General features: G+C 41.6%; 1 protein-coding gene across 2 annotated transcripts in view; it reads left to right on the forward strand.

Annotated features, from left to right (window-relative positions):
• The first annotated feature begins 13,400 nt into the window (after positions 1-13,400).
• The window catches only part of CHRM3 (cholinergic receptor muscarinic 3), a 268,811-nt gene continuing 261,725 nt past the window's right edge, over positions 13,401-20,486 (forward strand). For both annotated transcript variants that reach the window (XM_069852361.1, XM_069852362.1), the window contains exon 1: positions 13,401-13,581. The gene's annotated coding sequence lies outside the window, so the exon portion shown is untranslated. The remainder of the gene's footprint in view (positions 13,582-20,486) is intronic.

Here is a 20,486-nt window from a genome sequence, read left to right on the forward strand (position 1 = left end):
TATATTGGACTAAACATTTTGTTGCTACTAATGTACAATTATTTTTTTTAGAGTAAATAAATATCTGTCTTTAGTGTAAAAAGATATCCATGTTAAATATATATTAAAGATAAGATCCTTAAACTACCTTTGTGGTTTTATACTGGCTTACTTCTTACTTCTGAAACTTTCAATGTTTGGTGCTTCCTTATCATATAATTTCCTGTTACCATAAATAAAATGAAGTCAAATGTACGCTGCCTATAGTTTCTCACATTTGCTTGACTTATTTCATTCTCATTGAAAGAAATTTTACACTATTTTTATATAATCTAATATCATTTAACACCTGTATTAACGTAGAGTGTTTATCAACCACACTAATAGGATAGTAGCAGAAATACAGCAGGAACAAATGTCGTGACTGCAGCCGGGTCTAAACACGTGCTCAGGAAGCTTTGGATTAAGGCAGTAGATACAAAAACACTGCCCTTCAAAGGCACATCCTTTTGTAATTGCTTCCTTGGTATTTGCACCTTGATATCTAGCAGGCTTACAGTTTTTCAGAATTGCTTTCATAGACCTGTGGAACTGCACAATGTTCAATATACAGCACTAGTATACACTAGTATATTGCTGTCAAACCATATTGATTTGGGTGTGTTTACGTGGTATAACATAAACTGACAGAAGTTCTTTGGATGTGCTACAAAGTCAGAGGCTTTCCAGTAATTTTTCAGTCAAGTGAATACAGAATATTCTCACTGTGCCAAAAGATAAAAGACTGCATTACACTAAATAACAATGGTTGTATTTACAGCTAAGGCCACAATGTTGCAGTGGCACAACTAAAGACTACAGGGCACAGAGTTCTTAAAAAAAATATTTCTACAGACTGCAAAACTTCATTATTTCTGCTACCTCAGGATACAGGATTTGCTTTCCTGAGAACGTCTTCAAATGCTTCTGAAAGGATCTATGCTTCCTTTTGCATAAAAATTCTGAACACGATTCAGAAGAAAGTTAATCAGAGCAGTTAATCCAATAACTCCATGTTTTGTCTTTTTCTATTAGCATTCCATGTCTAGCAGTAACTCTCTACTAATATGTAAATTGGGGTAGTTCATTTCCTACTCTTTAACTGACCATGGTCTCTGTGAACATATGCACGCTTATCAGTATAAATATGTACATTTTAGGCCTTGGCTTCACACAACAATGAAATTAAATATTTACAAAATATACACAATAGAATCCTCCATTTGTTAATGTGATTCATGTCCAACACTAGTGTGTAATAAATTCATGTGAGTGTTGGCATAACCATTTGCTTGCACTTTTAAAATTCTCACAGTTGGGAAAAAAAATAAAGGAAAATCAGCACTCTTCTCTCATAGATGCTTTATAAATCATCTCTTGCTAATAAATCATCTCTAGAAAAAGTTGTGCACGCAACTATGAGGAGAGGTCACCATAAGCAAAAGTTATATGTGTGGGAAGGTGGAAGTTCGGATCAGAAACGATCAAAACATGCAAAGTAAACTATAAAAAAATTGAGATAAAATTCTAACTTCATGTTCCGCATCCTCTACCTGAATCTTACTCTGCATTAGTGAAAAGTGTTTTTCAAATATGTGAGTTTCTAGATCAATCATCCTAAGTGATTAAACTATCTGCAGGAATGCCCGAGAAGAATATTTTATGGGCATGACTTTTGCATATGGATATGAATTTGAACATAGAAAAAGTATGAAAAATCTGCTACAGACTTCAAAGCAGATAATTAGCCTCATATTGAATGCTGTAAAAAAAAATAAATATCCCACACAACTTGATTTGTAAACACTTCGCATAATTCTCAAAAAATTAATTATACTGCAAATTCAGAAGAGTGGAACTTCAGCACTTATAGGTTGTTCACATCTCAATTTTTATTCAGAGGCATCAAAGTAGATCACAAATATTAATTTAGTACAACTCATGATCTCGTGACAAAAAAAAAAGTAGCCTTGCTGCCCTGCCTCTTTCCATCTTACCTTTCAAGAGGTCGTTGTTTTTCCTGGTAGCCCCAGACTGGGAGTGAGCACTTTGCAGGGGTTTTTGGAAACAATTTCAGTGATATAATGACCTTAGGGAAGCAAACAAATCCTTTTCCAACACTGCTGAACTGTAGGGATTTTGCTGCAGAGATGGAACCTAGATATACCTCAGGGGACTTTTGTGAGAAACTGTTAAGCCTCCTGATGATGAAGGACAACCATTATTGTCTGTATTTTTTTCAGATCTCAACAGTACTGTACTTATTGCTTACTAGTCTGCAGCATGATGTGCTATGATGTACTCTTGAAGTGCTATGGCAGAAAAATACATATTTTTGTGTATTGAGTGAATTGGAAAATCATGTGGTTTTAATTAGCTGCAAAAGGACACTACAGTAGCTGGTACTACAAAGCACATGAAAAGACTTGCCTTGCTTTGGCTTTGCACTTGTAGAATCAGTTAAGAACCTGCCTTTCTACAGCGGGTGATGAATATGAATTATGTGGATTGGAGAAGGCGTGGGGTTTTAAACACAGGCTCTTCCCTTTTCACTTCAGTGCAGCTGGGCGGCTGCTAATTTACTCTTGCTCTATTGCCTGTTTCTGGATCATTACTGAAACTGTGTTAGTCATAGACTCCCTGAGATGTTTTACAACATTTCTTGAGTAACAGACGGCTGGTGTACAGCAAAAGCACACCACCCAGGCTCCAGTTCTCCTTATACTCACTTGTACACCCCTAAGCAAGCAAGGGCATAACACAGAGGTCTGCAGAAAATCTCTGGGGAGAAAGAATGAGGCATGCCCAAAGAGCGATTTTCACCTCCCTGTTATTCTGTAACCTCCAAAAGAAAAAGAGCAGGAACTGCAGGTGGCCAGGTGACAAGTTTCCTTCCTCTTAGTCTCTCCTTTGGCTTCTGTGATGGAGAAGCTAAGAAGCAGTGTCAAATGTGCTCAGTTAATATTTCTTAAAGCTACATGAATTCATCTCAGATGTTTTGTGGTACTCATTTTAGGAGGGCACAAGCTTCCATTCAAGCTTCAGCTTCCTACAAAGCAACAATAGCCTTACTCAGATGAAAGGGACACTGCAGAAGAGCATTGAAGATTCGTATGGACAAGCAACGAACATTAACAGAAAACGAATATTTTCTGTGTTTTGCCTGAGCCTTTAGTTTGGCCTGAGCCTTTAGAAGTATATACAAGCACCTTTCCTATTACCATTACCTTAATTTACGGATACATGAGCTAAACCAGGTTTTAACTTTTCTGTGTTTTTTTTTCCCCTCCTTGGTATCACTCTCATATTTTCATTTATTCAAAACTGGCAGCATTTACTAAAGCATCTCAGAACTGAGTCTCCTTCAGTGTACAGCATCACCACTCACAGCGCTACCATGCTCTCATAGAAATGGAAGATGCATACAAGTGCTAAATAGTTAGTTATCAAAATGATGTACCTTTCAAGATACAGCCTTAAGTATATCAGCCTTAAGTCTCCAGAAATGAGTTACATTTTTTACTATATTTCTACAGTTTTGTGTACCATGTTTTGGATACCTATGTGAAAGTTTTCAATGTTTTGATTACTAATCAGATGTTATTATAGAACACTTAGCTGAAATCATAGAACAGTTTGGGTTGGGAAGGGACCTTAAAGATCATCTAGTTCCAGCCCCCCTGCCATGGGCAGGGACACCTCCCACTAGGTCAGGCTGCCGAGGTCCTCATCTAGCCTGGCCTTGAACACCTCCAGGGATGGGGCATGTACAACTTCGCTGGGCAACCTGTTCCGGTGCCTCACCACTCTCATTGTGAAGAAATTCTTCGTTATGTCTAGTCTAAATCTGTCCCTCTCCAGTTTATATATATAAAATTGCTGAAATGCTGAAATCCTGGCTAACACTACAGCCACATAACCACAGACTGGCTACACGTATACTTACTTCGGTACACCTTCCAGACGGATTCCTCTATAGCCGATTTCTGTGCAAGTCACTACACTTTCAAAACACTTCTATAGTTTTGGGTTTTTTTCATTGTTTCTAACAAACATCATGGAAAGTGAATTATTTAATACAAGGAATAACAAACACATACTCCTTGAAAAATTTCCAGGTCAATGATCAAAAAATATTACCTGCACCCTAAAGGTAGAGTTGCATGAATTGGCACAGCGCCGATTTATCTCTGTTGCAATGTGAAAAAGTATCTTTTCCAGCTCATTTGATACTCTGCTAAAGAATTTCCTCAGTGTCTTCTCTGTACAAGAACTGCATTCAATCAATTTCCATTAGTGAGAAAGCTATCTCTGAAAAAAAAAAGTTTTAAATTGCCATGGTACAAACAGAATTTCGGTTTTTCAAACCCGTCAAAAATGAAACCCATGTTGGCTTAAACAGAATAAGTTAACTTGAATGTGGACCTACTATGGATAAGTGAATGGGTGTTTGTCTTTACTCATAGTTAGACTATTCCAAAATTAATTTTTGATCACCAAAAACTACTGAACTTCATTCTTCCAGATGTTTTCCAAAATACCATCAAATAAGCCAGTAGATGGGCTAGTAGATAGAACACACAAAATACCATAGGTGGCTGTCCACACAGATCTCTCAACAGCACTGCAAATTCACCTATAGAGATACGGTGGCTTAACCTTGGCCAGCTACCAGACACCTACCCAGCTGCTCTCCCAATACCCCTCCTCAACAAGAAACGAGGAGAAAATAAAATTAAAAGCTTGCAGGTCAGGACAGCAGAATTACTAACCAATTATCCTGATGGGCAAAACATGCTTGATGTGGAGAAAATTAATTTATTTTCAGTTAATAATAGAGTTGGATGGTGATAAATAAAGACAAAAACTAAAGCACCTTCCCCTCACCTCTCATTCTTTTTCATTCACTTCTTCATTTCCAGCTCCTCTACTTTGCCACCTGACCCTGGGCAGCATAGGAGGATGGGCACAGGGGCTGTGGTCAGTCGGTGGCAGCTCCATTCTGATGCTCCTTCCTCCCCGCACTGCTCTGTGCTCCAGCCTGGGCTGCCATCCTTCAGGACAAACCTACTCCAGCCTGAGATCTCCATGGGCCACAAGTCCTTCAGGACACGTCCACCTGCTTCAGTTTGATCATCCCCAGGAGTTGCAGAGGAAACCCTGTTGTGGTGCCTGAACCATCTCCAAAGGGATCTGAACAGGCTGGACCGCTGGGCAGAGTCCGATGGCATGAGGTTTAACAAGGCCAAATGCCGGGTCCTGCACTTGGGGCACAACAACCCTGTGCAGTGCTACAGACTAGGAGAAGTCTGGCTAGAAAGCTGCCTGGAGGAGAGGGACCTGGGGGTGTTGGTTGACAACCGACTGAATATGAGCCAGCAGTGTGCCCAGGTGGCCAAGAAGGCCAATGGCATCTTGGCTTGTATCAGAAACGGTGTGACCAGCAGGTCCAGGGAGGTTATCCTCCCTCTGTACTCGGCACTGGTGAGACTGCTCCTTGAATCCTGTGTTCAGTTCTGGGCCCCTCACCATAAGAAGGATGTTGAGGCTCTGGAGAGAGTCCAGAGAAGAGCAACAAAGCTGGTGAAAGGGCTGGAGAACAGGCCTTATGAGGAGCGGCTGAGAGAGCTGGGGTTGTTTAGCCTGGAGAAGAGGAGGCTGAGGGGAGACCTCATTGCTCTCTACAACTACCTGAAAGGAGGTTGTGGAGAGGAGGGTGCTGGCCTCTTCTCCCAAGTGACAGGGGACAGGACAAGAGGGAATGGCCTCAAGCTCCGCCAGGGGAGGTTTAGGCCAGACGTTAGGAAAAAATTCTTTACAGAAAGGGTCATTGGGCACTGGAACAGGCTGCCCAGGGAGGTGGTTGAGTCACCTTCCCTGGAGGTGTTTAAGGCACGGATGGATGAGGTGCTGAGGGATATGGTTTAGTGTTTGATGGGAACAGTTGGACTCGATGATCCGGTGGGTCTCTTCCAACCTGGTTATTCTGTGATCTGTGATTCTGTGATTCTGTGATCTCCTGCCCCTCCTCTCGCTCTCATTCTGCTGTCCTCACTACTGTTTCTCAATTTATTTTTTTTTTTGAATTTTAAGTGTTTTGCCCTGTCTGAAACACCTTTTCCCCAAGGTGCCCACCGGAATGGTTGAGGAGGTGGGCGGTGCCCTGCGGTGGGGAGGCTGGATACTGCAGGAATCAGCTGTGCCCAGCATGGGGCAGCCCCTGCCACTCATCAGAGACCACCCTGCAGCTTCCCTCACTGACATCTAGCCATGCAACACCTAACACAAGAGGTAAAGAGAGTCCTAAAGGAATAGTTTAACACATCTTACAACTGCATGACCTACTAAAGGGTTTGGAGTAAAACAGATTTTAAAGGGATGCTGCTATCTAGATACTCTGAGGTAACAGAGCTTGGCTTAGATATTTGTGCATTGGATATCCATACAATACAATGGAATAATACTTATCTAAAGTTTATTCCCATAACTTAGAATCAATTAAAATATCTGCTTCAAGACCTGAACTGTACCAACCTGAAAGATTGATCCGAAAGATTTTAATCAGTTTGAAGTATTCAGTCACAAATTCTCACAAATTTGTGCTGAGCAACACCGTCTGCCTTCGCTTTCTGCCCAGCCGACCCTCTCCCAACTTCTCCATCACTGTTTCGCTGTCTACATCTGATTGATAGCGCTTCAGTACTTTGAAGTCTGACATTAATGATCAAGCTCCCATGTCTTGGTCACCTGAATTCAAAGGAAGGAGTGTGACTTGAATTGTGGAGGGAAAAAAAAAGAAAATATTTTTCTTGTCTTATGATGGCTAAAAGGTCATTCTTGAGCACAGGTGTTTTAAATAATTTATTGTGAGCTACTGAGTCATAACAGAGTTACTGATCTGTCTTTTACTATGGTGACATTCTATTTTTTCAACTCTCTATTTTTTATTCTGCAGTAGGATTAAATAGCTCTCAATCTGCAGCAACCAGAAATGCTCAAGCATGCTGCAACTGCATAATAATGCATCATATCTATGCCTTTCATAGTCTGACTAACAGGGAAGTGCCTTGATGGGACTACATGCTAAAAAGAAGTGTTTCACTTGGGAATATGCCTTCATCAGCTTTGAGTGCATCGTTTTTCTAAGCACCCTGTGCATACTCACTTTGCAACAGGAGATGATTTGAGACTCCAATGCTGATCTTCTTGAATTTCTGCATTGGTACTGAGAGTCTTCCTACCTCGTTAAAATTATTTTCTTTATTTTTTGACTTTCATTGTTCTGTGCAGTCAAGGGGTGTTGATATTCTCCTTATTCTAACTTTTAGTTACTCGGAAAGGTTGTCTAGAAGTTAAAATAATTTTCACAGCTGCTAGTATTTCACAAATTCCATTTTGTCTTCAAGGCAAATATCAAATATCAAAGTGGTTTTACTTTCACCACCTAACTTAAAATATTTATATGTATTGAAGACATTCTGGACCATATTCCCTGATAGAATACGTAAGTTTGGCCCATTGAAAAGTATCTACCAAAATGTCTTTTCATCTTCTGACTACTTTGATTGCAAAACCTTCCTTCATCATAACTGCAAACGCTTCTAGTTGCTGTGTAAACAGCCAAAACACCTTTCCTCAAGTAAGACTGCACAATCCTCATCTTCACTCTGTTCCTTTTTCCTTGTCGCTCCTTTTGACCCTGAACAATGATCACAGACCAGAGATAAGGCCTCTGTGGAGAATATGGGTCTCATTATGAGAAAAAGTTCCACTGGGCAGAATTTCTGTAGTTCAAGAAATGTGCAGTAGTGTAAAACTGTCAATGAAAATAAGAAGTAGAGAGAAAAAAAACAACACTTAAAAAAGGAAAGACTGGATTTGTCATGAAGCTGTTGGGCTCCATGCAGAGCTAGCCCCTGTGTTGGTTGTGTTTTGGCAAATGAGCCTGATTGAGGACACAAATTCCTGTGGGTCCTTCTGCACGGGCAGGAGGCCCACAGGTTGCCACAGACTTCCACCCTTCCAGCTCTGCAGTCCTACCACCCTGCAGGGTCTCTACTCATGCAGTTTCCACTCACCTGCCCCTTGTAGCATTTCCTGCACAGGCTGAGCTGGGGAATCCTTAGGATTCTGTTTCCTCAGCACAGAAAGTAGTGGAAGGTAAAAACAAACAAGGTAAAAGAATATGGCAAATCATAAAAATGAAAATGAGCTTTGAGAAGTCTGGTTTTAAAAAAAAAGAAGAGTTTCTGCTACTAAGATTGCACACTCGATTTGTGCTTCTGCTGGGCATTAATGGGTGCCAGAATTTGAAGGCAGTGTATATATGTTTACTACATCAAAAAAGACAACTTCATTTCTACTTACCTCACTGTTATTAATAGATCTACTATTGCTATTGCATCAATTTAAAGAATTTGAGTAATGATATTAAGCTTACAAAGGTCTTGAAATGTTAATTCATTGTTTTGAAAGTGTTCTCCATTATGTGAAACCAAAATGTTATAAAAATCAAATTATTATGAAAAAATAGGCCTAGAACTTGAATTTCAGTCTTGATTAGACCAGTTTTATATAGACAAGGCTCCATCTGAATACACTTTTCTGCATGAATATGGTTTTCTCACAAACTGTCAGATAGTAATCGATGATGTTTGAAATAATCTGTCCATTTTAAAAACTGAGAACCACAGTCATCCTCATTGGACATTCTGAAACTGTTATGAAACCTGAATGAAACCATATTCTTTAGATGTATGAAACAGCAGAAATTCCACAAATTGTATCTTTTTTTTTCAGATGTGCTTAGTGGGTGACATTGACATCAGCCATTAATATGATTTTGATTTTTCTTGCACTACAAGGATCACCTGACTTTATGCAGTGATGTGTGGTTTGCACTGATTTACGTGATGGAAAATCAGATAAAACGCAGCATAAGTAGATTTTGCAGAATAATTTGATGCCCTTTTTAGACAAGATAAAGAATTTTCCTGACAAGGGTAATTCTGCAGACTTGATCTAATTGGAGTAAAGCTTTTGGCATGCTGACACATGGGGAATTGTTACTTAAGCTGAAGAGGATGAGGATTAGAACAAGAATGTCAATAGAGTAAGGCAGGGGCCAAAGGGGAGACAATGAGGTGTGTTGTGCTGATGAGCCATCAGGCTAGATGGATACAGGTGGTGAAATCCCTTAGGGAGCAGCAGTTGCTAAGTCTTGGCCAAAAAAGGGTGGATGTGCCACCTGAGGTTATTGGTGAGATGATGTTCAGAGGCACTGCCAATGCTGACTGACAATTATCTGGTGATTGGACTGACAAGTATCTGGTGACTGGACAAAAAATATGAAGTGACTGTAAGGCCGCAGTAAGGCATGAAGTGAGAAATACAGTGAGGCAATATAAGATAATGGATGTAGGAGCTAATTACAGGAATTTCTGCCATGGGCTGGGCATTATCACTTGAAGCAAAAGAAACACTTGTCTGCACTATTTGGCCAGAGGATAGTTATCAGCCATCAAGGTGATGGAGCTGTGAAAACGGCAAAGCGAATGTCAGCTTACAGACTAGGGCACTTTCACCACTTCTGAGCTCTTTCTAACTGGTTGTATTTAGTACTTCATCTAAAACTGGTATATAATTTCACCCATATTGAGGGAAACTCAACTCAAAGATGATACACAAAGGCAGCTTCAATAAGCATAAGAGGAGGACCTATGTTACAAAACAAGACTAGGAAAGCACAGGTTTAGCCTAGTAAAACTAGAGGTTTTGGGGGTGGCGTGGTAAAGATCCTAAAACTCAGCTGAATGTTGAGCTAGCTCAAGTCAAACCCAGTATTGTCAGGAAAGACAAATGGGTATAAAGTATTTAGAAATAAATTGAGGCTTCAAATTAGAATTTCTTAAGTATTACAGACATGAGTTTCCCCTGTTCCAGAGGAGCAAAAAGGAAGAGAGCAAAAAGTGAAAGATGATCTCAATCATCTGAACTTCTGAATGAAACACCGCGATTCCTGATTCCATGTGATGAATGATGCCAGGGACGAGAAAGAAGTGTTGCCCAAGAAGGTCCTTCAAGGGTAATTTCAAGAAGTGCTCAATAGAGATGATTGTTTTGATTTACTAATGAGCTTGTTTGGATTTGAGATGCAAATACACAATCCCAGAACATCCAGAGGATCACTGCACAGACTCTGGGAACAGCAGTGGCATGCACACATGCTCAAAAAGTGCAAGAGAATAACTATTGACAAAGATGAAGCTGCAAATTCAGTGGCTTTCCATGCGTAACTAAAAACGTGTGTTGTGCATCAGTTTCTCCAGCCATCCAGCTGCATGGTGCTCATTTTTACATTCCCACCTTTCTTGCAGCGCTGTTCTCTGCAAGGACTGGCGTGCTTATGGTGACTTGATCTTGATCCTCCAGGGAGTCACCTAAAGCAGTTAAGTTCTGTATTGTTTGGTGAGAAGAGAAATGCATCAAGACTTTGAGAGATGTGCAGCTTCTGACTCCGTGTTCACTTCTATAGATATCTCATGAAAGGTAATCAAGTAATTCTTTCTAGTTAAAAAAACCCCTCCTAACCGAGTCTTCAAATTAATCTTCACCTCTGCCCCTTTTTAAGAACACATTGTAAAGACACGTATTATACCTAGGAGCTGTACTATGCAGGTTTGAACCTCTGGTTTCCACTCAGCCAAATATCTTGTTAAAGTCAATGGATTTTTTTCCATAAAGGGTATTACTTAGCAGTGTCACTGTAAAATTTATTCCCCTACCTCAGGCTTCCCTAAACAATTCCTTGACTGTCTTAATGCTTACTTCTATACAAGACATTATCCAATATGTGTCTCCTAGGATCATTGACTTTAATGTGTATATGCTTGCTTTAAAGGCTCATTTTGCATGACTCAAGGTTAACTGTATTTGTGGCACACAATTGTACTAGGCAACTGGGCTCTGATTTATAAAGTATTGATATGTGACTTAAAACAAGGCAAATTCAAAACCAAGGTTATCCAGCTTGCTTTCAACCTTAAAGAAATGTATTTTCTAAAGTACATTCTGCCTTATATACACAGATTGTTTTTGCTACAACCACAGAAATTAATGAGGTTATGGTAGATACAAAGCAGCATAATTTTTGACCCTAGTCTAATCATACTGTGTAGTGTGTCCCCACCCCCCATATGTATGGTCTATGTTAATATATTATCTGCCTCAACCTGAAATCATCCTAGCTATATTTTGTGTGCTCCCAGCTTGGAAGCCCTTACACAAATGTAATAGCTAATCAGCTAATACAAGAGACAAAGGGGAAAAGACAATGAACTCAGCTACAGCTACAATGACATAGAAAGAAATACACTATTTCCAATACAATTTAAAAAAAACCCCAAAATGTGTGCGTCCTGCGTCCTCGTGGTATTCTCCGACATGTAGGGATGCTGAGCAATCAGCAGCTGATGTGCAGAAATTCCAAGGACAACCCTCGCCCTAAAGGATCACCACAGATGACTCAGCCACAGGGGGCTCTCAGCTGCTTTGAAACCCCAGCCTCATGTTACAGTGTGTAATGTTATTTCTGATGTTATTTTTAGATGCAGGGTAAAAGGAAAAGCATAGATGGGCAGTAAAGCAAATGTATGTAGAGCTCAGAACAGAGGAATCTGCACACCACAGTGTCTTGTTTTTTTAAGTGCAAGACATTTTTTTTTAATTTTAATTTTAATTTTTTAATTTTCATCTTACAGGTATTTTGTAGGGCATTGCAAACTACCGATTTAACTCATTGGAAAACAGTAGGTTCTTAACTTATTATTTAATTGTTCGAAATTTGGTATCCAAAATCTTATCTATTCTTTTACAGGTTCTGGTCACAACTACTTGTCACTAAGGGTCCTTCTGTGAAAATCTTGGCATCAGGGTGTAGGATGCAGCCTCTTGTGTGAGCAACTACTGTATCTGGCTGGCACTGGAGCAGCGTGAACAGCGAAGAATACCTGTTACCCAGGGCTGGCTGCATTTTGGTAGCACAGGAAGGATCTCTAACAAGCAGGTCATCCTTCCTTGCTGAATGCGTAAGGTGCAAGACGATATGCAAGTTTATAGAATATCTTTCTGAAGGTAGACGATAATTGAAACAGTATTGTTTATAAAATGAATAGAGAATTAGACACCTCCAAAGTTTATACTACAGTTTCATTTGTAACATCCAGAGCATCAGTTTGTAAACTTTTGTCTTACATGTAACCAAGAAATACACTGGCAGGCAAACAGAACACACCCTGCTCCCTTACGCCATAGCAACTTCACAGCCAGAAATGCAGACCACAAAAACAGGTGCAAAATTCTGAACTTCCTTTGTGTTGAAGGATTTTAAGTTAATTCTATTAATCTTTTATGACAGAATAAACACAGAAGCGTGAGACACCTCAGTTTGCTGTAATAACTTATCACATACATTTACAGGATCTTTTAAAATGCTAAATATTTCCTACGTTCTTCTGGTCCAACATGTTTTAATTGTGTATATTTTAACACATTATTTGGCTTTCTGTGAGTTCATAGCATGCCCTGATTAGCTGAAAGGGAAGAATATTTCAAGCAGGTCTTTTGAAGGATTGCTAGCAATGAATCAATACAATATTAATACATATCACAGAGCCGTGTGATGAGATATGACTTGGTGTATGTTATATGCTCCATTAAGGGGCATATTTAATATGCAATGGAAAATTATTTACTTTTCAAAACAGGACCACAATCTTCGAGGAACAGCTGCTTGTATGTCTTAATTAAAACCGATTAAAATATACAAAAAAAAAAAAAAGAAAAGGAAAAAAGGAGAAGAAACCACGGCAGATTAACAGGAGACTGCCCCACACATTCTCTTTTTCTGCGAGTCATTTCTACTTCGCAGGCAGCCTGCAAGGTCAGGGGCGGGGAGTTTGCAAACCTCTGCTTCCAACTCCCCGCACCCGGCGGCTGAGGCTGCGGACAGACCCCCGCCCGCCCCCCGCCGCGCCCCGTCCCACCGGCTCGGGGGCGCCGAGAGGCTCCCCCGGCATCACCCCTCGAAGTCGCCCTCCCGGCAGCCGTAGCCCCTCGCCCCCCCTCCCCTCCTCCCGCCGGGCTCAGCCTCCCGGGCAGGTCGGGCGGGGGGCAGCGGCACGGGAGGGGCGGCCGGGGCTGGGCCCCGTGAGGTCAGCGGCGGGCGGGCCAATGAGCGGCGCGGCGGAGCCGGGGTCGCCCGTCGTGCGGCGGCTGCATGGGGCGGGCGGCGGCGGCGGCGGCGGCGGGCGCGGGGCGAGGGGTCCCGGCGCGCCCCCGCCCACCCGCGGGGCGAGCCTGAAGGAGGTGGTGCCGCTGCCCGGGCACAGGTGCGGCGGCGGCGGCGGCGGCGCGGGCGGGTGCGGAGCGCCCTCCTCCCGGCGGGGGATGTGCCGGCCGCCGGGGGCGCGCCGCCCGTGGGAAGCGCGCTCCTAACGCCACCTGGGCGCCGCGGGGAGCGCCCGGCGCGGAGCGGGCGGCGAGGGGGCGCCGGCAGCCGGGCAGGTAGGAGCGGGAAGGCGGGCTCGGGAGGGTCTGAGCGGCTTTTGTTCGGTTTTTATATTCTCTCTCGCGTGCGGGGCGCCGGCGGCGGGGAGCGGCGTGCGGAGTCGCCCGGGCCGGCAAAGGGCAGCGGCGCTCCCCGCGGGGAAAGTTGCGGGGAGGGTGCCTGCGGCTGGGCGGCTCGGGGAGCCGCGGGACCCCGTGCCCGGGGCGGCGGCGGCGGCCGCCGGGGGGCTCCGCGGGCTGCGGTGGGGCCGCCCCCCCCTACTCCTCTCTCCGCGGGGCTCGGCGGAGCGGCCGCTCCCGGGGACCCTGACGGGCGCGGCGCGGCTCCGCGGGGACCGCGAGCGCACGGCGGGGCCGCCCCGTCCTGCGGCGCCTCGCACCGGGAGCCCCGGCTCGACGTGCCGCCGGGCTGGTCCCGCCCGTGCGCGGAGCCCCCGCCGCGTCCGCCGCGTCTCCTTCTTTTTCTGGATCGGTGAGGTTCCTCGGGGCTGGGTGCCGGAGTGCGCGCTAACAACGCGCCCGCAGGAGCGCCACGAGCGGAGCCCAAGTGTTCGCTTTAAAACTAGAGCTGCCCGTGGTCCCTTCGCTGTGTAAGTCTCGGGGCAGAGAAACCTGCGTGTGCTCGTGCGCGCGGGGCTATGGGTTTGCTTACCGGTTGACAGGCTTCTGGTGGTCTGGGTTTGCTTCTGGAAAAAATGCAAATCCCAGCAAATATCTGTGCTGACCATATATAGAAGTAGTCATAAGCGAAGAACTGTGACTTCAGCTGCTGACACACTTTGAGAAACTTTTTTTTTTTAAAAAAAAAGCAAACAAAGGCGGGATATGTCCTAAGGTTGTTTTTGAACAAGCAATAGATTTTCTTGTGTTTACACCCTACATTAACTGAACTGTTCACACTTCTTTTTTCTATTTATTTACCTATGCACCTCAAATTCAATGAACGATATATTGATACTTGCGTTGGACCAGGACTGGGGTAGGTCACATTGCTTCTTCCAGAATGGAAGCCTGGTTTGGTGGCTTTCAGAAATGTGCCTCGATGTGGAAGAAAGCTGGTCACTCACATGGTAGCAATTCTATGTGGCATGGAAGAAGTACTGCAGAGGCTTTTCATCTTGTGTGTCCTAAAAAGTTCCCTCTCTGTTTCTCTCATTTTTATTTATTGTTTTGCCATTATTTTTTAATAGGTCCGTTATTACTAGAAGCTTTTACGTGTATATCATTGCACACGAATGAAGTTTACATTTTCTAGTGCTGAGTATCATTCGAAGTAATGTGTTTTTACTTCGGTGCCATGTACATGTTAATAGGGTAACTTCAGTTGGCTTGAACTGAAACACTGAAAACCATTGTGTTGGACTATTTTGCGTGTAGCAGTTTTGCTGAATTTTAGTAGCAAAGCAATGAATTACTGCAGGAATAATTCAGTATGAAATTCATATGATTTGCTGCCAGCTATATCAGAACAGGTTGCAAGTTTTCTTCTTTTCTTCTACAAGCTGCACTCTGCCATCGAACCCAGAAATTGTTATGTATTCTTTAACGTTTTATTCAAAAGGAATAGAATCTAATTTGTTACAGAAACTGTTAGGAGGTGCAAATTCATGTAATTTTAAAGTAGATGAATAGTAACTTTCTGGAGGGAGCTGATTGAATACTTTGTCATATATCTGTATATTGTCAAAAGCAATCCATTTTTAGTTCGGTTACTGAAAGAAATTTAAATTTCATCTTACTCATATTAATATAGTCTTCATCCAGCAACTTCTCAATGCGTTTTAGAGTAGTAGTCTCAGAAGTAGGTTTTCATGGTAAAAACCAACCGTGACCATATGAAACACCTCAGTCGGAGTGCTCAGTGTTTTCTTTAATTACAGTTCTAAGTATTAAGTATCTTAGTGTTAAGGATTAAAATATTGTGATTAATTTGTAAGCTTCTGTAATAAATTGTCACATTTAGCTTTAGAATGAAGAGTGTCCTATAGTTACTCCTTCAAAACTATCTGACCTCACTTTCTTGCATTAGTAGTAGGATTTTAGTCTTAGTGCTATGAATGCTTTCAGGATCAAATGCCGAGTTGATGACTAAGGTGGAAATTTCTCCTACATAAATTCTACAACATTATGGTTCTTATGTTCGTACCTTCCCTCTTCTCTCAGTGTTGATTTTAGCAGACAGAAAGCCTTGATATGTACCTTTTGTGCTGCCAATTACTGTGCTTACTAAGTGTTATGTGAGTCAAAAAGGAAGGAGAAGGGTGTTCAAAAGATGCCTGACACTAGAAGAAAGTTTAAAGTGATCTGGATGACCTTAATTAATTTTGTCCATTCTCATCTTATGGGTTGTCTGCCACTAAGCAGATATACTCTCAAGGCTGTGGTGCCCTGAGGATGAGACTAAGTGTCTGGGAGGTATTTGAAGGCAATGAAAGCTCTGCTCAGTGCTGAGTTTAGTAAATTATTCTAACATATTATGTACTAAAGTTAGTATTTCTAGTATATTGACAGCTTTAATTTAATGACGTTGTGTAATTAAACTTTGAAATAAGGAGCAATATGGATAAGAATATGTGGAGGAGGATATGCAATGCTATATTTAAGTATCTTAGTTTGTGAATATGTAACAAATACTTAAATGGGTTGGAATGAAAAGAAAAAGCGTTATGACACCAAAAGTAGTCTGTTTTGCCTCTTCATTCAACAGCATTGCTACATCATCCATGACTTCATTCTATGCCCTTTTTCAGTAAAAGAATATCAGTTCTGCTGAAGAGCATGGCTGCCGAAACATGTGAAACTGTCAATTATTATCATTGGGAATGCATATATTAACCACACCTCTAGACACACCATGCCTGTCTGTGCATCCAACAAAAGATCTTGTAGAATATATGCTGGAGTATATTCCTGATGGTGTTGGGGAGTAAACTGGAATTAATTTAGTGTAAGCCTGGCATGCCGTATTTAGATTTTGACTTCGTGCTCAGGATTTTGTCTTATTTTTGTTTTAAGAGAGGATAAGAACATGCTGCGACACTTTCTACTCCTTGTGCCTTGGTTGAGTGCCATCAGCACACGCACGCACAACCTTCTGCCTGCAAGCCTGGCCAGGAGATTCAGTGAGGGTAGGGAAAGCCCTCCTACTGAATATAAATTGTTGAAATTAACTTTGTAAAATAGGAGAGGATGGAAGAGTAACCCTTTCATCTGCCAGAGAGTGTTGTTTCACAGTGGAGGCATCAATTACTGTAAAGGAAGGTAGGCTTAAGTCAATTTCTTCATTGACTGTTTACAAACTGAAGGCAAGGTCTTTTCTATGGTTGGAAGATTTTTGGAACACCACCCCCCCCCCCCAAAAAAAAAGTAATTTATATTACAAATGATAAATATTCAGTGGCTGAAATGAGAGCTAGAGGGAGTTTGATACTTCTGTAAATCATTCTTGATAGAGATTGTTGCAGAGAAATGTGTGATAAAAGAGCTCCAGTATGGAATATGGGAAAATGTTTTCCTTGTTATAATTCAACAGTGCAACTGCTTGTCAATGGCATTACCTTTCCTCCTCTATTTTCTGTGATTTCATACTAACGTTGGAGTAAACAAGCCCATAACTGTTTAATTTAGAGAACTTTCCTGCAGGCAAATTCAGGGATTTGTTTATTTAGTGAGATGCGATATAACAGTGTAGCCACAGTACTGCAGAGCTCTGTGTAGACCAACCTTCTGATAATTTGCCTGCTCTTCATTGTGAACATTATGCCTGGTATAGATCTCTTGGAGATTGTGGCTGCTGTGCTAGTTATTGTTAAGGTAGTGGATGTGATTGGTGGATTCATGATTGTCCAGTTACATTCAGCAGTTGATGGAATTATACTCAAGAATGAGTATTTCAGACTTTCTTTTTCTTTCCACCTCTGCATAAGAAGGCAGTGTGATGATATGTAAGGATAATCTCCCAGTGTGTGTAGATGATGATAATCTGCCCTTCTGCATTCCCAGTATTTCCCTATGGAAAAAGACTAATTGTGATATGCAAAAGATCCTAATCCAAAGTCAGAGGTTTCCCTCTTTTTCACAAATTCATAGATGATTGATAAATTTGTGGTGGGATGGGGTGAAAAAAACCGCTTGGAATTTCTGTGACATGCCTATGTTGATATGCCTCACTTCTGTTAAAGAAATTGATCTAATCCCAGCGCCTGTGGTTGGCTCAGGTGCTTTGTGAAGTGTTGTTTGCCTCCTTAGCTCTAGCCTGTGTTCCTGAGTACTGTTCTGTCCGCTACTACGTTAGGTGTACAGAAGCCAGATGCTAAGGGCTCTGTGTTGGCCTTACTGCTCCATGTGAAATGTAAAGGGACCTCTTCCAAGGTCAAGTCTAGAGCTGTGACAATAGGTATTGTCCTGCAGCCGCCTTACTCCTGCCTGTCCTTCTCCTAAGCAGGGGAAGGCCCCTTCAGTGTCTAGGATTAAGGGTTTTTAAGAAGTCTTCCCAATGTTCCTGCATGAAGGTCTGAAGTGTCATCTGTAGAATCTAAAAGAAATAACCCTGGCAGTCTTGAAAGGAAAAAAGGCTGTAAATCATCCACAAGGATTTATAAAATGGCTTTGAGGGGCAGTCTGCCATTGGCCCACACCACCATCATTTTATTATGAAAATTTATTGAGTTCTGTAATTATGAGAGTTTCTGTTAGCAGAAAATACATTTTTAAGATAGTCAAATAATACTTTTTATAAAATCTTACTAAATATGTACTGAGGAAGCAAAGCATTTCACTTCCTTCAGCCTTGCATTATAAGCAGTCACATAGAGGCACACTGTTCTTCATAGGACTAAAATAGTAAGTCAAGCCAAAAAAAAAAAAAAAGACATTTCTCTGTAAAACCTTAAATACCTTGTAAAAGGTACCGGGCTGCAACCAAATAATTTCACGAGATAATAGCAATCTTGATGTAAAGTATTGATTATTACTTTTTGTTTCATATGACCTGGAAAATACTCATCGGCTTCATGTTATTGCTTGGGAATGAAAGTGAGCAGGTCATTATCTTGAAGCAACACACTTGCATTCACTAAAAATGCAAAATAAAGGTCTCTGCAAAACACTGAAAGAACAATGTCATATCTGTAGAGAAAAGTATTGAATTACCCTTCCTTATATTAACGTAGAGGAGCTTGTCCCATGGGGTGCCATTGTGTATGAAAGCAGACACATCCTTGTACTCTCCTAAGGCTTCCTGGAATAACAGAGGCTGGATCTGTCTTGAGGTATTAAGGCAGCAACATTCATGCTACACATATGAAGCATGAAATATCTATTATGCGTGTAGAACTTGATGACACAAAAGGCTTGATTTTATAGTTACAAGCACTATATTGGTCATCTATGCAAAATCTTATTGCCTTTTTTTCTTTTTCCAGAAGGCTTTTAGCACTCTCCCATGTTTCTCTAGTAAAAATTAATAGTACTAATTGCCACTTCTTTTATCATTAATTTCCGAATCGACATGAAGTATTGCTATGGCAACAAATCATTTTGAACTTCATTGTAGACAATTAGTAGGAGAATTCAATCTCAATATGTAATAAGCAGAATAGTAAGAACTACTCCGAGGATTAAGGAACTTTCATTTAAAAAGAAGGGGAGTAATACAGGCAAAACTATCATGGAAGAACAAAACTTGAAAATTTTCAGAATTATCTTTTTATTAATCATTTCCTGTTACTCTACAAAGGTGCATATTACTTCTAACAAAATAATTACAGCACTCTGTCTCCTCGGAGATAAAATACATCACCCTGTGGAATACTCTGCAGATTTTTATCTCTGATAATGATGTTTCACTGTAAACGGCTGTATCTTCTTTCAAAGGATGACTGTTCTTCAGTCCTGACAGTGGATGTATGAGAAAACCCTAAGTAGGTTTCAGGATTAGCTGGCCATCAAACAATCCAAATCTACAGTGTCACAATTAGATAGTGCTTTACCTCTACCTTTTTTTGCCAACTGAAGCGTCCTTTGTCTTTCATCGAAATGGATTGCTATTTGTGTTTTACCTTGTCATCTCTCTTGATAATGGGCAGACAAAGGAAGATATCCCTATATTCATACACAAATTTGGAGGCTAGGTAGAGGAACAATGGAATAAAATGGAACTGTCTTGGATTGTCAATCTGTGATAGATTTTGAGGTAGTAAACTATATATTAAACATTTGTAGGGGGAGCTAAGTTTCTTAGAATGTTCATTGCAGTGGAAGAAGACTGTATCAGAAGTGAGCAAAAGGACAGGTAAAGGGTAAGAACAAGAAAACTGCAAATTAAGGAAATGAAGAGGACAGTCGAAGGAGAAGTAGTGCTTGAAGAAGGAAGTCTGAAGGGAGTATCCAGGGAGCCTGTGTCTTGCATGTATACAGAACAGAGAAAAGAAGGAGGAGGGTACAAGACCCAGAAAAACTGAACTACACAACTCCAAGTGCAGACATCTGGGAAGGATGTAGTGTCTTGCTTTACCTCAGTGAAGCAGTGGGTGGCTCCTTCAAAATAGGGCTTTACTGGATGTTAAGGCAGTCTTTTCAGTTTAGTGTTAAAGTATGTTTCATTATATGTATTGCCCCTGTCACCCACCAGACCTTCTCCTGTTCCTCTGGCCAGACTGTTAAACTTGCAGGTAATAGTCGGTAGGAGTCAAATATTAAAAGTGCAATTGCATGCAAGGCCACAGCTCTGCTGCTTTCTCTTGTCAGAACAACTCTTCTCAGAGAGCCTTCCAGAGCCCTTTGGAAGACCTAGCTGGTGTTAGATCACAAGCTGCTCCAGATTTTCTTTAAACTCTCTGTGAAACTTTATTTTCCATGTATGAGGATGCCATTTTTTAGTGAAGTAAGTAGTATATTCATAG

This window comes from Phaenicophaeus curvirostris, chromosome 2 (genome assembly GCF_032191515.1).
Source record: "Phaenicophaeus curvirostris isolate KB17595 chromosome 2, BPBGC_Pcur_1.0, whole genome shotgun sequence".
Classification (NCBI taxonomy): Eukaryota; Metazoa; Chordata; class Aves; order Cuculiformes; family Cuculidae; genus Phaenicophaeus; species Phaenicophaeus curvirostris.